This window comes from Mus pahari, chromosome 2, assembly GCF_900095145.1.
Source record: "Mus pahari chromosome 2, PAHARI_EIJ_v1.1, whole genome shotgun sequence".
NCBI lineage: Eukaryota > Metazoa > Chordata > Mammalia > Rodentia > Muridae > Mus > Mus pahari.
In genome coordinates this window covers 70,762,930-70,783,446 of record NC_034591.1, presented here as the reverse complement: position 1 = coordinate 70,783,446, position 20,517 = coordinate 70,762,930, and positions in this window count along the sequence as shown.

Here is a 20,517-nt window from a genome sequence, read left to right as displayed (position 1 = left end):
AGAATTAGGCTTTTCTCTGTCATGAAGCTTGCAGCTTTCCCTAGAAGAACATTTTCATCCAACCTATGTCTATTTAACACACCGATCTTTTTACAATAACAACAGCTCTTTTATTATAATCAGAGTTCAAAATGGGAAAAAAACCAGTAAAGAAATATATGACAGAGATCTCTATTTGAAACAAACATGGATACTTCCTGGGTCAAGTGCTAACCTTTTCACCTCCAACTGAATGTTGACATAAACATAAACACAGCCCCTTCAAAAGCTGAAAACGGTCTTCAGTCACTCTTTCCTCACATTCTTGAACCCAGAGCAAAGAGACTCCCATTTAATCAGCTTCAGTATAAAGCTGCATTTCACTATATTCTACCTTTTAAGTTGATGGTCTGTTCTCAGGAAAGCCTTGCCTCCTTTTCCCTGTGCTTTACATCCGCACCCCCACCCCAGCAGTTCCTTAAATCTCTGCCTTGCACATCTTACCCCTTTAGATTCAACTTTCATTACCACCATGGCTGTAAAGGGTCTAGGTGTGTTTCTAATTCTGTGCCACATAACCTGGAAAGCGATTGACACTCTCTTCTCCAGATTCAGACTCTTCCAGGTGAGCGTGTGGAAATCAAACCAAGTGTTTGTATATCCAAATTGTTTCAGATCAAGGCATGTGTCAGATGAGAGGAAATCAACATATGACTGAGTTCAGCATGGCTCTTCTAGACCTCTTGACAGGTTGCTATTTTTTTTTTTTTTAACGTATTTTAGGGCTTAAGCAACATTTTCTGACCTTGTTTTCCTGGTTGGTGCTAGAGATGGAGTTTAGGGCCTTGTATATTCTAGGCAAGTGTGGGACCAAGGAGCTGAATCTTCATCCTCAGTTTTCACACGTATTTTGGAGGCATTGATCCCTAAGAGCAGAGTGAAAAAAATCTACAGTATCACAAATACAGACGTGACTTCCCTTTCAGAGGGTGTGTTGAAAAGATAGGCTGGGGAGAAAAAAAAAAAAAAACCTACAAAGCGTTAGAATTCGCAGGCCTTCTGGAAGACTTCTGAGACTTCCTACACATCCCTGTTAAATGAGGAAGCCAGGACTTGGTGGGAGCAGTTGCTGCGTGCATACCAAGGGCACCGGGCATCCTCCCCTCAGCTGCTGGCTTCTGAGATTGCCTGAAAAGATTCCAGTGGATGGTGAGAACTTCAAAGACAACACCCCTTTCTTTCATTTCCTCCCGCCTGGCTATACTGTATCTTTTGTTTATTAGTGTAAGGCCACAAAGCAAAACAGATGGCTGCTTTTCAAATACTTTAATGTGTTAAAGTGTCATTTGCATACCACTCTCTTGATTTCAATATCTGAAAGCCCCATCGGATCTGCTGGAATCCTAAAGATTCCAATCTTCAAGGTGCTGGTTTTAATGAAGCTGAGAGGGAAGAAAACGATAAATTATGCCTAAATATCCCTAGCCTTTCCTAGGTCATAGAATAAATCAGCTAACAAGTAATGCATTTAGGAGACATTAATACACCTTTCAACAAGGAAAACATTTGTATCTTTTTTAGCTGTCCCAATCGATTAAATCAAAGGTGCTTAACACATCCTATTTTAAGGTCTTTCTTCTGTTCTGGTCTCTGAGGGGCAGAGTTAGCGCCTTGAGAAATGACAGCAGTTGTAAATAGGGGAAACAGAAAATAACATTTTTGTTGATACATTTAAAAAATGAAACAAAGGTTTTAATCAGGGATCCCAGGTAATTGCAATATAAAATTTGTTTGTTTTAATTTTTTTTATTTCCTCCGTCTTCATCCAAAGTACTGGCAAAATCGAAGATGTCCTCAAACTAGCCTTCGTTAGGTCTCGCTGTGACTGTGAAGTCTGCTTTGGGTTCACCTTTGAGAGTTTACTTTTGGAGGCTATTCAGATGCAGCAGTGTTTTCCTCTGGGGCAATCAGATTCAAACCGATCAATATTTACTCAGTCTGAAAGGGTTGTTGAAAAGGCTGCTAACAACAAACTGCTTAGCTGCTCACCCCTGTTTAATCTCAGGTTCACCAAAAGTTCAAGACGAGATGAATGCAGCGGTGGGTCACTTTAGAATGAGTCCCAGCAGTTTATCTGAGCTCTCAGCTAAAGGCAACAATTAGAGTTCCATTCCCCTTCGGGAAAGGGGCAACTTTCCTATTATTCTTTTGCTAAACAATGTTTACTAGAAACTTTAAAACACTTTCCTCGTCCCTCTTAGTTCTTTTTGTGGGGAAAGAGAGATGCTCCCAGCTGCCCTCCCACTGTGCCTCCTCGAGTTTTTCTGCCAATTCACTCAGGTTTCAAGTAAAATAAGTGGCACTGAATACCTTTAAAAATGTTAAATTAGTCTGACCTGAAGAGTTCCGGTTCATCTCAGAAAACGAATCTCGTTGGGTCACTAGCGCTAATCTTTGTGAAAGTGTGGGACAAGATGGAATTGAAATCCATTGCTTTTGAGGAATATAGACAATCAGAGCCCTAATATCTGTGCTGGCTGTTCAGACAGGAGTGGAGGGCAAAACTGACTTGCATGGAAGAAAATTTTGGGCTACAAAGCCAGCTTTAATAATCTATGACCTCCTAGAGCACAAACTGCAGAGAGAAGGGAGGGAGCTTGTGGGGAACGGTGCGTAGAAGACCCTGGACACTGGACCTAATTGCTACAGCTCTTCAGAGGTCAAAGTTCATGTAATCATTGCATAAATGCATACTAAATAGGGGTTTATTAAGCTTCCCTGATGGCTGAGCATGCCTGTGAAAAATGGTCACTGCTGCTCAGGCTTCTTCCTCCAGAATAATCATCTTTAAAGTAGGAATTCTAGGCGTTTGAGTCTAATTTAGCATTTTGAGAGACAAGCAACCTTTTTGTTGCAAAATAAAAAAAAAATGTTGAAGTCAGTGAATGGGCAGTATCCTTTTCTACACTGGATGGGACCATAAAAAGCCTCTCATTCCTAGAAAAGGTTAGGCTTTTCAACACAGGCAAGAACACGACCTAGCTTGTCCATGCCAGAGAAGCTACTCATTGGATGACTCTCTGTATGTAGATCATAAGCTGGTTTGGTGCCCCAGTGAAGTGCTGCTGTAGAATTCCTTGTGCCTGGATGACCAGAGCTGAGCGAGGCTCATCTATCTAACCACTTTAAGGATCAGAAAAAGAGCCCAGGAACTAGATTTGCAGAAGAGCCAGTGACCAGTACCCAATTCCTAAATAAAAACCAGGATAATTTAGAACCCAAGTTCAGCCCACTTCCAAGTTCTAGAATTCTAATTTTGATCGTCGTTTATCCATTATTTATCTTTTGTTTCATTCTAGATATCTTCACATTGAAACTACTGAATCTTTGAAACAACCTTTAAATTAAATGTTTTCTATTATTTTGTTGAACTAGTACAGTTTTGGCCTTTACTCTTAAGGGCATACAGCCTTAAAATGCTCAGAGAGGGCATGTAAACACACACACACACACACACACACACACACAATTTGTTTTGAAAACCCAGACTTGATATGAATAATTGAAATAACAGTTTTCTCCATTAAATGAACCAGGTCTTCAAAATATAAGGAACTTCACAAGTAACATAGCAGGAAGGGACCCAGCCCTGGATCTTCTGGTTTCTGGTTTTCTTGTTTTCTTGTTGGCTTTGTCTCCTGACTTGTTCTGACCCATATTTCTTAATTTATCCGTGGCTCACTCACATTCCAAAGACAAAATCCAAACACACAGATTCCTTGGGAGAGCGCTTGCACCTTCTCCTTCATCTCATCCCCATGGGGTTTTACTAATCTCAGCAGAACCTGATGGAGACCAGGGGCTGTCAGTGTGAAGAGCTGAACCAGAGCCCTCGAAGAATTAGTGCCCTATTTTTAATAACATCATTAAGTACAGTCAGCTTTGGGTTGCAGGACTGCAAACCAAGCCAATGGGGGTTAGCGCCTAACTGCTTTTGCTTTGGGGGCGGGGCCCGGGGGACGGGAGTGGATGGACAGGACCATCCAAAGCTCTAATTATATCTTACAGAATTGCTTTCAGGTACTGTGCTTAGAATTTATTGGAAATACATGAGAAGACCAATGTTTCTTTTTGAGCATTTCCAGGCACAACTAAAACACTTGTATCCATTTTTCAAAATTTTAAATTATTGCAATTAAAAACGTGTTGCGAAAAACTAATCTATGGGAATCAGATCCTCTCCTGTTTTCACTGTAGGCGGATAGGGTTAATGGCTTAGGGGGAAAAATTGTGCCACTGCTTGCAACACAAAATGAAAAAAAAAAAAAGAAGAAGAATTCTCTTTTTAAACTGAGATATTTTTAGCTGGGTTGGACATTTTGCAAACTATGGCCTGCTTCGTGGTAAAGGAGGAATCATCGCAGCACCGCAAGGATGACGGTTTAGAGAGACGGGGAGACCGGGAGACGCCACTTCTCCGCCCCCTCCCCCTCCCCCTCCCCAAATCTCGCAGAGTAGCTTTGATGCTGCTCTGGTCAAGTTTGAAAGTTTGAAAGAGAACTTTCCACTCTGAGGAGCAAATGGGCTCGCTCCTTCAGGGCGTGGAGGGGGCAGCTGTGTTAGCTCAGGTTTCTCAGCTGCTTGGCGGGTGAGAGGGTACCCAGAGTGTGGTTAGGAGGCGAAGCCCGCTTTCCTTACCAGCCTCTGGCGCTCAGGCTCACATTTCCTCCCCCTCTCTGAGAGGCACAAGCATCCAGGTCTTCAGCGGACCTCTGAGAGTCAATGAAAAGGGAGTTGGGCAACACACCTTGCAGGGCAGAGAAGAGTTTGTTTCAAGGGACAAAAGGGTTTCAGAGTTCTTTTCTCAACAGGACAACTCTGCTTCCACGTGCTGCTGACGGGTGTTTTTTTCTTGACATCTGTGGAATTTGAGGGGTTCCCCACCAAGACCCATGAGGAAGAAGGATCTCCTCAGAAGAAACTAGGTTAAAGGCCTAGAGAGCTAGCTACCTTCATCTGATCCATCCTTTTAAGACTGGAGAGGAGGGTGGCTTACATCCCAGCTCCACAGTTACCCAAGACACTTGAGAGTGAGCCTCACTCTGTAACTTCACTTCTTTTACCATCTGTTTAGCCTGAACTAGGGGATGGGGATGGGGGTGGGGGTGGGGGTGGGGATGAGGGTGATGGCCAGTGAGTTACAAACACTAGGCTTCTCTTTGCTTCTGGATAGTTTCCAGTGTGTTGGGCTGGCCTGGAACTCAGCACAGGACCTGGATTCTCTGATCCTCTTTCCTCCACCTTCCCAGTGTTGGGATTACAGGTGGGCGCTGCCACACCCCATCTCCAAGGGCTTCTTGTGTGCCTGGAGAGGGTGAGCTAGGACCTCAGCTCCTACACTTAAGAGATTCTGGAGTGCAACCTTGTAGCTCCCACTTCCACAACTGAATCAAACTCCAGCATAGATTTTTTTCCTCCAGTTTTACTCTCCCCTCCCCCAATCTACTTAGAATTCTTTTTGCTATTTCCCTCCTTAGGAACATTTTTTTTTTTATAACACCTAACTGGTATATGAATTAGGCTATCCATTATGTTAGTCTTGACTCTCCACATGAATCTTTAGCTTCTTGAGGGTACAGCTCTTGACTTCTGGTAACTTGGAGCATCACAGGTTCTTTGTAATCAAGAGAACGATGGGTTATGGGGCTGGAGAGATGGCTCAGCGGTTAAGAGCACTGGCTGCTCTTCCAGAGGACTCTAGTTCAGTTCCCAGCACCCACATGGTCTGTCTGTAACTAGTTCTCATACCCTCTCACAGGCACAATGCAGGTAAAAACCAATGCACATGAAATAAATATAAATAAAATTCCGGGCAGTAGCAGTCCACACCTTCAATCATAGAACCCTTTACTTTTTAGGCAGGTGGATCTCTGTGAGTTGGAGGCCAGCCTGGTCTACAGAGTGAGTTCCAGGACAGCTAGGGCCTACACAGAGACATCCTGTCTCAAAACAAAACAAATGCAGAAACAAAGGACGGTCTCAGTTACAATATAACATTTTTTGATTTAAGTATGCATTGTGCAGTGATCAATTTAGGGAAAACAATAAATCCAACACCTTAAGCTTTCACCATTTCTTTGTTGTATTTTTAAATTCCTAATATGAAATCTATAAGGAATTATTGTTAATTATATATGCTGTTTTACTGTAGGACCCCAGAATTTATTCCTTTATGAAAGAGTAACAACGTATTGCCTCTTTGTGGACCTCTCTATTTTTCTCCCGAGTTCTTTCTCCCCAGCCTCTTGTAACACTTCTCCACATCCACATTCTATGAGATCAAGATTTAGCTTCCACTTATGAGTGTGGTTTTGCATACAAACCTGTTTTTTCTTTTTCTCACAGTATAAACTTAAGAGAGAGGAGATGGGAGTTGAACCAAGGCCCCATACAGGTGCCCACACACTGAGCTATATCGCTGGCTCTCAGATTCTTAAATTATAAAGTTCTTAAATTATTTGTTAATGATTAAGCTGTCTTATCCAACTTGTGTGGATTTTCAACTTGTTAAAATTCTGAGTTAGGATTTTTCTGAGGCAAGTCCTGTACTAAATACTTTACAAGTACAAACTCATATAATCCTCACTAACTCCCAAGAAGATATTTTTATTGCTTTGATTTTACAGATAAGAATAAGGAGTGGTGCAGGATGTTAGGTAACTCATCTCCTGAATCCGGAATGCCAATGCCACTAACTTTGCTGTATGCTTCTTTACAAAATTAACCAAAAACCTTGATATAAATCTTTTACAGAAAAACATATTGTGTTATTATTTTTTAAGACCATGTTTTCCTAAGCTATCTTTTGTTGTTGTTTGTTTGTTTTTCCAGACAGGTTCTATGTAGCTCGGGCTATCCTGGAACTCGCTATGTAGACCAGGCTCTCCCAGCCTCTACCTACCAATACTGGGATTAAAGATGCATGCCACCATGCCTGACTTCTTACACTATCTTTAAAAAGTGAAGAAATTGAGGCTCATAACATGTTAGCAGCAAGAATAGTAATAAAAATATTTACTCATATCTCCAATATACCTTTAAGCCTTGAGTAAAACAACAAACAAAAATTAATTAAGGCCAAGGACATAATGTCCCTATAAAAGTGACAGTTGTCTAAGCCTGTTGACCTGAGTTCAGATACCTGGGATTTGTGTAAAAGCCAGACTTGGTGACACAGGCCTGTAATCCCAGCATTCCTGAAATGAGATGGGAGGCAGAGACAAGAGAATATTCCAGAAGTTTTAGACAGGCTGACATGGAGTACACAGAACAAATGGCAGAAGAGGCCCTGCTTCCAAAATAAGACGTTAAGCACCAACCCAGAGGTTGTCCTCTGACTGCCTCACCTGCACCACAACTCAGGTGCACCTTACACATGAAGATCTCACACACACACACAAACAAATACTTAAAAAAAAAACTAATTACTTGATAGAAACAGTAACATCAAGAATTCCTATAGTAATCATAGCAATTACAGTAGTAACTAAATATTAAAGGAAAGGTCTAAAAGTTATTAAGAATAACCATATATAAACTACAGATCTTGGTCAGAAAATTTGTTATATCTTACAAGAAACTAGCCAATTTACTTTGTTTCTTCCAATCCAGAATTTAAATTTTACTTGTGTGCACATATATGTGTGATGTGTGCACATGTATGTGTGATGTGTGGTATGTGCACATGTATTTGTGATGTGTGGTGTGTGCACACATATGCGTTCAGGTGCACTCACCTGCGTGTGTCTGTATGGAGGCCAGAAGTGGACTTCAGTCTTCTTTCTCTATTGCTCTTCACCCTATCTTTTGAGGTAGAGTCTCTCACTGAACCTGGAGCTCATGCTTTTGGCTAGACCAGATGGTCCATGAGCTCTGGGGATCCTGTCTTTCTGTCCCTGCTTCCCAGAGATGGTGTGACACCTAGCTGTGTCAGACTTTAGGGGACAACTGAATGGGAACTTCTCTGCCCTCAGAAATACTGATGTTAACTGCAAAAGCAAGGAAAGTCTCCCCCTAGTATCATACTGTATTCAAGGACTATCTTGAAGCAAGAATGTTACTTGGTTCTAGGCCTTTGTTATCCTAAATCATTTTTAAAGATCTAGGTAAAAAAATTATGTTCTGTTGGTGTATCCTGATACAAAGTAACTCCTCAGCAAGTGGTGGCTGTGTTTGGAGATTCACACAAGTGCCTTACCTGGGCTCTCTTGTACACCATCAAGGGCTTCGGGGCAAGGCTTGTCACCAACTGGCCTCTCTGTGTGATTGAAGAGAAAGGGAGGGGGCAGCTGCCACCACCACCACCTTTTTGTTTGTGGCTGTGGGAGACACTGGATGTGTCACCAGTTTGTCATGTATTAAGGCATATGTGCTGCAGGCACAAAAGAGCACATGAACTGATCATGTGCTAAACCTGCAGGCATGAAAGAGCGTCATTCTCCTTTGTCCATCTCTGGCCAAAAGTTGGGAAGTTCGTTTTGTTCCATTCTTGGCCCATTGGCCTATCGGACTCCTTCCCGCTGAGCTCATGGATCTCTGGGAGGCCTCAGGCTCTCAGGGATGAAGCTCTCTGCTTTACTCTCCTTCAACATCTTCCTCTTCTCACCATTGGATTTAGCATTCTTCTGACCTGTTGGGGACTACTTTTTAGAAAAAATATATTTTTTTTATTTATGTTATTCTTATTTTTTGAGTTCATATGCACCTATGTGCAGGAGCCCTAGGAGGCAGATCCCCTGAAACTGGAATTGCATACAGTTATGAACTGACATGTGGGTGCTGGAAACCAAACTTGAGTCCTCTGCAGCAGCATTAAGCTCTCTTAATCAATGAGGCATCTCTCTATCCCAGTGATTCTTCTACTTTCTTCTCTTCTCTCTTCCTCCCTTCGTCCTTCTCTCTTCCTCTCGTCCCCCCCCCCCCCCTCTTTCTCTGTTTCTCACCAGAGTCTCACTACACAGCTCTGGATGACTGTTCTTTATAAGCCATCCACCATAGAGATAAGATCATGTTAGCCCTGGCTCCTCTATGCTACTATACCTGGCACATGGTGAGTACATATATTTGCAGCATATGCAGAATTTGTGAATGAATGAATGATTAAAAAAGCAAATAGTCTTTGGGTCCTTTCAATAGCATCCCATTGTGGTTTGTGACACCCTTACTCACAAAGGTCTGATTTTTCTTTTTGTTTCTGAAATATTTTTTCATTGTTTAATGAAATTAAAGTTCAAAATTAGATAAATTAATTTTAAAGTCTCTAAGTAGGATCAATGAGCTGTTTTACTTTTTATTATGTAATGAGGGGTTAAAAGGCTTAAGATGTGAATGTCACTTGAATTAACATAGAGACTAAAGCTTATTGAAACTAAAGTGTAACCCATCAGTCAATCAAAAAGTGTAAATAACTGATACTAGGGTCCTTTCTGTTTTGACAGGGGGTAGAGGTCAGAGAGAAGTCGGTGTTTGGGCTCTCCCAGGGACAGGAGTTCAAAAGGTCATCTGGGGAGCTGCAAAACATAGAAAAGGAGATTTGGGAACATGGCTTTTATATTTCCTTAATGTTTCATATTCAGAGATGTGGAATATGACTCAGATGTTTACGCTTGCAGTCTGTGAACACAGTGTTGGGTCTCTGCATTCTTTCATAGGATTTAAGATCTGGAGTGTGTGTGTGTGTGTTTGTATGTGTGTGTGTATACTTTTACAAGTGGCATTCTTACAGAGGGATCACATTTTCAGAGGAACTAAATAGTTCTTTTAAAATAGTTCTAAATAAATAGGCTTTTGTAATCTAGATTGAATCCTAAAACATCTTAACAGAATATTTTGAGTACTTTACATGATTAACTGAATGATGCTAGATATGTTCTAGACAGGGAAGGCTTAAAGATACAACATAACTTGATTTTGAGTTGAGTACCCTAAATGAGGGTGTCATATATTTTATGATAAATAACTAATATCAAAGTACCTTCAGTTTAACAGATTACTCCCATAGGGTAATTGAAGTAGTAGGTCAGGGCACTTTGCAAACTTCTAGTTTATTTTCTTGATACTTCAGGAAGTAGAAAGAAAGCCAGTGGGTACTGAGGTACTAAGGCAAGTCAATGAGTTGTGTCAAATGATCAGTTTGCTATCTATCTGTCTATCTATCTAAATCTATCTATCTATCTATCTATCTATCTATCTATCTATCTATCTATCCATCTATCATCTATCTATAATTATCTTCTACCATTTGCCTGTCTATATCTTTTATCTATAATTTATCTTCTATCATTGTCTGTCTATCTATCTATCTATCTATCTATCTATCTATCACCTATTTTCTATCTATCTATTTATAATTATCTTCTATCATTTGTTTGCCTATTTATCTATCTTTATAATTTATCTTCAATCATCGTCTGTCTTCTATCTATCTATCTATCTATCTATCTATCTATCTATCTATCTATCTATCTATCTCTCCCTTGAACTAGAACTAGGAGCAGAGCCTAGGAGCCCAATGTCCTAGTTTTTTTTTTTTCTTGCTCCACAACAAACCAGCAGCGCAACATTCTTTTCCAGATTCTGGTGAAACTAGTAAGTCTTGCAGATTTCTCCAAGTCAAATAACTTTCTACATTTTTGTTCAATAGCAACAACTAAAGTAGTTCATATCGCAGATCAGTAGCAAAAATTGGATTAGAATGCCTTTCTCTTCGTCTTCTTCCTCCTCCTCCCCAACTCTTCCTCCTCCAGATACAGGATCTCCCTGGCTGTCCTGGAACTCTCTATGTAGCCAAGGCTGTCTGCAAAGTCACAGAGATCTATCTGCCTTTGCTTCCTGAGTGTTAAAATTACAGGTGTGAATGGCTATTCCCACACAGAATGTCCTTATAGGACAGAACTTTCTCAGCACTGCCAAAAGCTCAGTTATGTCCTTGCCCATTTAATGCTGCCCCTAGCTTTTAGCACTCGGTTGATAGTTCTATTTTGTGTTTCATACAAATGAAATTGAGCAGTAGGTGTTATATGTTTCCTTCCTTCCTTCCTTTATCTTTCTTTGTTTTTTTTTTTAATTTTAATTTTAATTTTTTTGATATATTTGATTATATCTAAGTACACTGTAGCTCTCTGCAGACATACCAGGAGAGGGTGTCAGACCTCATTACGGATGGTTGTAAGTTACCATGTGGTTGCTGAGATTTGACCTTCGGAAGAATAGTCAGTGCTCTTAACCACTGAACCATCTCTCTAGCCCTCTTTCTTTCTTTTAAAACAGACTTATGGGTCTTAGGTTGGCTTCAAACTTTCTGTGTATCCAGGGATGTCCTTAATACCTGATCCTCCCTGTGTCTCCTGAATGCAGATGTTACAGGCATGTACCACCAGACCTGACTCATTTGTGCTAGGTACTAAACCCAGCACTCCATATATGCTAGGCAAGTACATTACCAGTTTAGCTACATCCAAGCTCAGTATTATATGTCTCTTAATGTCCTTTGATACTATTAATATTAATAACTAGCAATAATTGTCATTTTAAAAAGTAGTAGTTCATTATAGAAATACATATGATACATATAAGTTATCTATTTATTGTGATGACTTTGAGTTATCATACTTTCCTCCCCCTCCTCTCATACATGTCCTCCTCTTCTTCTTCCTCAATCTGTGATCATGAAGAATAAACTTCAGACCTTGCCCATGTCTGTTGATACTGTCTTGTTGAGAAGCAGAGTTCATTGACCATCATTTGAGATGAGTGTTGAAGCCTGCCACCAATTTCCACTTAGGTCAAGGAAACAGACACTCAAAAGTTGCAAGATTGAAGTGGAAAATTTTGGTTCATACATGGTGATGCCATAATCCCTGAATGGAGTGTGGGTAAAGTTCCACCTATGGATGGAAAATATGCCATTTGTTTGTAAAGATTGCATTTCCTTGGAAATACAGTGAGGCTAGGGGGTCCTTTCTGGATTCAGCTGTTATCTTTGATGTTGACAGAGGCAGATAGGTCTGAACTGGCAGGCAGATAGGCCCCAAATCCACTTGCTCATCTAATAATAGAGCCAGAAAGGCATACACAGAGCCTCAAGACGTTGTTGGACTCTGGATCTAATATATACTACATAGTGAGGGCTTTGTGTACCTGAGAATCACTCTGCATTTTCAATTATTTCTGCCCACTCTACAAATACATGAATCAGATTAAAAAATAGCTAGAGAGACTTGAATTAAATGCATATTCCCATAATGGTTATTATCTTTTTTCTTGGCCTGACATTATTAAAGCAAGCTGAAATAACAGGAGATAAGTAGCTATTATAAATGGACCATTAAGAGCAACAGCAAGGCAACATTATCATTGATCTCTCAGGACTTTTACTTTATAAAAACTAATGTACTGAATTGCTATGGTGTTACCTACTTTAATAATAAATCTGATGTGCCAGGACAGTGACCTGATGTTTTCTTTTACATTAATTTATAGTGTATCGATTTACTTCTCGGACTACTTCCCTTTATTGATATCACATACAACCATTTCTTAGCTGGGAGACAAAAGAAGCCTGGACCCAAACCATCCAGTAGCTGCTGCTTCTTTCTCTAGGTACTGAAGATAGGCAGGAATTTTATCACTGGGCCAAAAAGTCAAGCCTCTTTAACGTTTAAAAAAAGTTTTGAATAAACTGTCACTAAGTTTCCAAGGCTGGCTTTGAAGGTGCTTGCCCATTCTCAGCCTCCTGAGCAGCAGGTATTACAGGCCTGGGCTGCTAGGCCCAGCGTCTGGTTTTTTTGAGATATGGTTTCACAGTGAAGCTCAGGCTAGCTTTGAATTCTTGCTCCAGCCTTGCAAGTGTTGGTATTATAGGTGTGCACCACCAGGCCTGGTCCTAGAGGGCTGTTCAATCATCTATCTATCTATCTATCTATCTATCTATCTATCTATCTATCTATCTTTGAGACAAGGTTTCTGTGTGTGACTCTGGCTGTTCTAGATCTAGCTCTGTAGACCAGGCTGGCCTTGAACTCTATGTAGTCCTGGCTGTTCTGGATCACAGAGATCTGCATGCCTCTGTCTCCCCAGTGCTGGGATTAAAGGCGTGTGCCACCACTGCCCGGCCTGATGACTACTTTAAATTTAAAAAAATCTACTTGATCAATAGTCCAACAAATATGACCTTGTATTTAAGTTTGCAGTACCAAAAACTGAGATGCTCCGACACATCATCTATTTGAAAAGTTTACTTACAGATGCTTGGAGAAATCTGAGGGTTTTTTCAATGTACAGAAGAGTAAGGATTAGGGATATGTTTTAAGATGCTAGCTGCTTGTTTGCTTGTTTATTTATTTATTTATTTATTTAGGTTTTTCGAGACAGGGTTTCTCTGTGTAGCCCTGGCTGTCCTGGAACTCACTCTGTAGACCAGGCTAGACTCGAACTCAGAAATCCGTCTGCCTCTGCCTCCCAAGTGCTGGGATTAAAGGCGTGTGCCATCACCGCCCGGCTGCTTGTTTATTTATTAGTGAGCCATAAAGTAGAATAGGAAAATGAGCTCAGGAGCAGGCAGTTTAGTGCAGCAACATTGTAAAACATAGTAAAACATTGACTTGCAGCCAATGACTCTTTTCTTTCCCTCAAGCAAAATATATCACCTTTCCTCTTAGCGACACATGCCAGGGTGCCAGGTAACACACAGGCACCACGCTACCACTCGGGCAGGTTCCAGACTAAGAGGCTTCCTCATGCTTCCAGTTTTAAATTTCCAGAGATAACCAGCGATTACCACAGCCCCGCCGTGCCTCCTGGCTGTCTGCCTGCACCTTGCACCTACGGCCCAGCTTTCAGCTTATACTCTCGGTTCACTAGTTTCAGGGAAGCTCTAATGAATCCTTTAAACTTCTCTCTAAGAATGAAGCAGGAGGCTCATCCATTTCCCTCCTTCCTAATTTGCTCACTGCTTTCTTTGTATGTCATAGTTCTCAGTGGAGGGAAACATTAAAGAGCCCACATATCATTTACACATCACAAGCATAACTCAAATTGCAAGGTAGCAATTTGAGAAATCTATCCTATTTTTATTATTTTTCTTATCTAATGCACATAGCCATAAAGAATATGAAAGGTGCCAGGTGTGGTGGCACACACCTTTAATCTCAACCATAGGTAGGCAGAGGCAAGCAGATCTTTGTGAGTTTCCGGACAACCAGGGCTACATAGAGAGACCCCCCATTTCTTAAAAGGGGGTGAGGCAGAAAGCAGAAGGAACCTGAATCTTACCCAGGAAGAGGAAACAGGGTCTTACGGCTCTTTTAGCTCATGCCATCAATTTCATCTGTATAGGTCCATGTGCAAATCAGAGTAATGAGATGGAGTAATGGACCTGCTAAATGTACTCTAGCCATCACATTGGTAATAACACACACACATTTACAGTTAAGTCTTGACCTTCTCCTCAGCTACAGAGAGCTGTGGCAAACAGAACTGTGCAGGCAAGGGGACCCAAAAGGGCATTTGTTAAAATAAAAACACCAGGAGGGCCACTCTTGGATTACGATAATGTCTTCTGTAATCACTCCTTTCAGCACGTACTTTTGACCAAATAATTATAATCGTTGCACCAAGAATAAGCAGGATCAGCTAGTTTCAGCCTGCTTCCCTCCCCCCACCTCTTTGCTTTTTAAAATGTGTGAAGCTGCTTAGAATCATGAATGTTTATTCAGATAAAAGTATATTTGTTCCAGTTCTTAGCTTTTAAGGGGCAACAGATTTCCAGCTATGGCACACTGAGCTTTTAACATGCTACAAGACACGCCACCAAAGCCACACATGGATGGCATAGTTAATTTCCTGAATTATCACTAGAAATCATCCACATGACACAGAGGGAGGAGACTTGAAGCCCAGCCCAACAGTGAATTGACAGCCATCTTTAGCCACCATGACCTAGGAATGACCCTGAGTGCTGCTGGGTGCAGCCGAGAGATCTATAGCAGAGCACTGTGCAGCAACTGCAGAGCCACTCCAAGGTCTGCTGTGGACAACACAGGCGAATGTCATACTCTTTACAACGACACATTATGAAATACGTGGAGCTGGGTTTCATGTTTATTGCCTCTGCTTGGCAGTGGTTTAGCACTCAGAACAATTACGGCTTAATTCATTTATTTATTTATTTTACATTATTTAAAATGTTGTAATTTGGCGTTGCCTTCAAAGGCCCGATACTGTATAAATACAGTTTATACACACACAAGTCAATAATGCTAATTTTGAAGTGCTTCAAATGTCACGTGTCATTTTATGCTAAAATATGTCCTTTATTTTGCTTTTCCTAGCTCTCTGCCCCTCAGACCTGCCTGCATGGCTTGCTTGCTCCAGTCTGTGTCTCTGGGTCAGCAATGGCAGTTGAGGGGAAATGCACACACGGGGCTGCAGAGTGAGGTTGTACAAGCTCCTGCCAGGCTGCCCTGTCATGGAAAGGTGGTGTGAAAGCTACTTGCTATGTCTTATTTTGTTTAATTTTTCTCTTTCTTTCTTTCTTTCTTTCTTTCTTTCTTTCTTTCTTTCTTTCTTTCTTTCTTTCTTTCTTTCTTTCTTTTTTTGTGCTGGCGTCTGAACCCAGGCCCTTGCCCATGCCTCTAAGTTGTGTCTCCTCTCCCTGAGGGTTGTGTGAATACAGCAGTTATAAGGGGTTGCTAGGCAACTGAGATGCTTGGTATCTCATTAGCTTTCAGTGAATAAAGTAGACAGTTCCCTGCTTCTTTGTGAGAACTGTTTTCCTAGGATTTTCATGAGTAAGAAGTAAATATACCCACCTGGGGAAAAAAAGAATAGAGATTAAACTATTTGTACTATTAGCTTATACATAATAACTGACATGTTTACATGTCAATCATTGAAACTGCAAACTGGTGATTTTTGAATACTCTTCTATATTTGTCACCCTTCTTGTGATCAAATACATGACAGAAAGAACTTGAAGGAAGAGACATTGTTGCAACTCACAGTTTCAGAGAGCTCAGTCCACTGCTTCTCAGCACCTGTGCTTGGGCAGAACCTCGTGCTTGGGCAGAACATCGTGCTTGGGCAGAGTGAAGGAGATTACATCATGGGGCAGAAGTAGAGAGGGAAAAGACTCTGAAAAAAATGACCCAAGGACCCAGTCTAGCCCTACCTCCTAAAGTCTACAGGAGGTAGAGGTACAAGTTTACCCCACTCCCCACCCCAGCTACCAGTGAGAAACCAAGGGTTTAACTGTGGGAGATGTTTCATACTCAAACCATAACACCAAGTGTGAGTTAATTGAAAATTTGTCATTAACTGCAAATACCCCATAACACTTTGGCTCTCCAGTTTCTTTTATTTTTAATTTCTGGAAGGTTCCTGAAGCTTGTGTGTAGATCCTACGGAACTAATTGGCTGGTAATTTTGGAAGTGCCACAGGCAGCACCAAGGGGAACTGGATTCCCAGGATTAGGGGTGGGTAGATGACTCCCAAACAGGACAGACGCGGAGATCCTGCTCCAACTGGCAGAGGGCTCGTGCTTACAGCACTGGTAAGTGGTAAATGCTTTGAACGAAATTCTTATATGGGTTTTGGCTGACTCCCTCCAGGGCCATTAGAAGATTCTGAACTCAATCTGCCCTGTGCGTTTTCAAGTCCAAGCTTCCCCGAGGAGAGCATCTCATGATTTTTATTCTTTGTTGTGTTTTTAATGAGAAGCAGGCAGGATCTGTGTATTTTGATGATTTCTAATAAAATTCTAATCTGAGTTCCTGTCTCTGTAACCTGTGGTGTGGAGAAATTTGTGGCTAAAGAATATTGCCTCCCCAGCCTGTGACTAGTCAAGAATTCAATCCAATTCATAACCTTTTAGAAACAGTTCCATCTAACCATTGTTTCTGTTGGTATTTAAGACCAGCCTTAGTCTGTGGTCATCTGATAAGGTGGCTGGGGTTATTTCGATCTTCTTGTATCTGTTGAGGCCTGTTTTGTGACCAATTATATGGTCAATTTTGGAGAAGGTACCATGAGGTGCTAAGAAGAAGGTATATTCTTTTGCTTTAGGATGAAATGTTCTGTAAATATCCGTTAGATCCATTTGGTTCATAACTTCTGTGAGTTTCACTGTGTGTCTGTTTAGTTTCTGTTTCCATGATCTGTCCGTTGCTGAGAGTGGGGTGTTGAAGTCTCCCACTACCATTGTGTGGGGTGTGATGTGTGCCTTGAGCTTTAGTAAAGTTTCTTTTATGAATGTGGGTGCCCTTGCATTTTGGAGCATAGATGTTCATCTTGGTAGATTTTTCCTTTGACAAGTATGAAGTGTCCTTCTATACCTTTTTTGATAACTTTTTGGTTGAAAGATGATTTTATTCGATATTAGAATGGCTACTCCAGCTTGTTTCTTGGGACCATTTGCTTGGAAAATTGTTTTCCAACCTTTTATTCTGAGGTAGTTTCTGCCTCTGTCACTGAGGTGGGTTTCCTGTATGCAGCCTTTCTTTTCTTTTTAGACAGGGTCTCACATATCTTATAGTAGCCTTGAACTTGCTATTGCCTAGGATAAACTCGAACTTCTCATCTGTCCACTTCTACCTCTCTAGTGCTGGGATTGCAGGTGTGCACCACCATGCCCAGTTTATGAGTGTTGAGAATCGAACTCAAGGCTTTGGATATATGAGGCAAGCACTCTACCAAATGAGCCACACCCCCATTCCTCACCTTCTTTTTTATAACTGGAATCTGATGATGTCATGTGAGCCTCTATCATTCCATAGGGAGGTTAGGCAGGTAAGCTCTAACGCAATAGTCTTAGAAAATTCTGCTATAAACACTTCAAACACAGTTAGGTTTGGCAGTTGGAGAAGCTGATAAACTTAAGAACTGCGTTCATTTCTCATGAAGGAGCTGTTCTGACTTGCTTGTAATCAGAACTTAGTACAGTTACAGAGCCGGCATTCAGTTATGACTGAACTAATCGCAGCATTTAATGGCCATTGAAGCCACATTTTGAGTACTCACTCACGTACTTTGATATGTAAGAGGCACATTTTCAGCTTGCGAGCCTTTCTTTGGAGCACGCACCTCGGTGCTTTTTAAAAGTTAGTTGACTACACAGCATGGCTTAATTACAATCGAAAGCCAATAAGCTACGGGCCAGGCAGAGCTCTTCTGGTGATTTATTGGTTCATACAACTGAAAGGGCAGAGTCAGTATTTGAGAGCAGCTGGCTGGAACCTGTGTGACGTCATAAGAACCTGCCGGTTTGGCAACTCCCATGGTTCCGCGCTCCCTCCTGCTGTGTTTGAGTTATCGTCCTGCTGTGCAAGAGGTCTTCAAGCTCCTAGGGAACTAGTGGAAAGGAACTAAAGGACAGGTGAGTTCTCTGACAGGACTTTGGTTCTCTACCTTTTGAAGCAGCAAAGACATTCAAAAGGTTCTGAAGCTCCTGAGTTTATGGATCTGACCATCTTTAACTGTGGTCTTTCTCCTGGAGAATCAAAGCTTAATTGTCTTCTTTTCCGGAGACTGAACTACTCAGAAAAGTGCTCATAAATATGAAGTTCAAATGTTATTTTAATTGTGTGTATGGTTTTGCTACTGTTGTTTTTATTCTTGTTTACTGATTTATTTTTGAGACAGAGTCTCCCTATGTACTCTGACTGACCTGCAACTCACCGTGTAGAGATCTACCTGCCTCTGCCTCCCCAAGTACTGATATTTAAAAGTGTGCATTACTACACTCGGCCTGCTTTGAAATTTTTACTATACTTTTACTTTGTTATTTTGAGGGGATGTGTGTGCATGCTTACAGACTGATTGTGGAGGTCAAAGGACAGTCTGAGGAAGATGTTCTCTCTGGCTACATTGTGGGTCTTGGGGATGCAACTGAGGTCTTCAGGTTTGGCACCTGCTGAGCCACCTCACAGCCTTTGATGTTAATGTTTTTAATTACAGTTTGGTTTCAACGCAGACACTCCAGTTACCCTGCATCGCTTTCTTATATACATTTTGATATGCAGGAGTAGTTAGGTTCAAACAGAAATCCGCAGTTAAAACCTTGTCAATACAATTTTAATTGCGACTGTTATCACACTCCTGGGTTAGCAGTATCCTTTTAACCCAGTTTCCACCAAGTTGCCAGTGATCACTGTCCCCTAACCTGTGATCCAGAAGATCCCATGAGACTTTGGTCTCTGTAGCGTTTCCATTCATATTGATCTAGGTGAAATGAGGCAGGGTTGAGAGAGCAGTTAGAAATAGTTATTGATTTATCAAGCCAACAAATATTGTCAGAGCTTCTCTTATGCACTGGACCCTGTGCTGAATTCTGTGAGTGATTTAAAGAAGAAATATCAAGGACCCTGGTTATGAGAAACTTAAAACAAAGCAGAGTAATTATGAAAATTCTGAGGTGACTCATTAGTTGCCTGATATGGGCTGTGAGATGGTTATAGGGCACAGAAGTAAGAGAATTAAAAGTTTGAGGCCAGCCAGGACCACATAGGCAGTTGAGATCAACCTGAGCTACATAAGAAGACCCTGTCTCAAAATATATATATATAAAAACAAACAAACAAAAATAAAAACAAAAAAGTCCACGAGAGTCAGGCTGTGGTGGCATAGTCAAGAGACAGAGGCTGGTGGGTTTCTGAGTTCAAGGCCAGCCTGGTCTACAGAGTGAGTTCCTGGACAGTCAGCGCTACACAGAGAAACCCTGTCTTGAAAAACCAAAATCAAAACCAAAAGAAAAGCCAAACAAAAAAATCTCAGCCGCAAAAAAAACTAAGAGGCTGGAAAGGCTGTGGTTTAGCCCAGTGGTAGTATGCTTGTCTAACATATAGAAGGACCCAGATTCAATCTCTAACACTAAAACACACAATGAAACAGAACGAAAAAACAACCGAGCCAAAAACCCAAACTCAAACTAACAAAACCCACTATAAATAGAAAGGAAGAAAAAAATCACCTAACTTGGTAATGCAGGTTTGTAATTCTAGCTACTTGGTCACAAGAGGCAGGGGAATTAATAATTCAAGACCTGCCTGGGCTACAGAGTGAGTTCAAGACCAGTTTGCATAACTCAGCAAGACCCTGTCTCAAAATACAAAACGCTGGGCTAGCTCAGTGCTAAGAGTGGGGCTATCCCAGCACACTGGAAGGAGGGCCTCAGTACCTATGCCAGCAACAGCAAGCAAGAATTACCAGGGATGCTGTCCGGTCACCGAACTCATTTAGAGCATGCACAAGCTTCAATCCTGTTCCTTCCAAAGCAAAAAGATCAGACAGATGACTCTTGTGCAAATAAGAAAAAAAAAAGAGAGAAAACTATAATGAAAATTCTTAAGAAGCTGAAAAAAATGACGAGAGAGAGAGAGAGAGAGAGAGAGAGAGAGAGAGAGAGAGAGAGAGAGAGACCCAAACCCCAGTCTTCTCAAACTAGAAGCTACCACTGTTATTCTGGTAGATTTTCTTTAGACTTT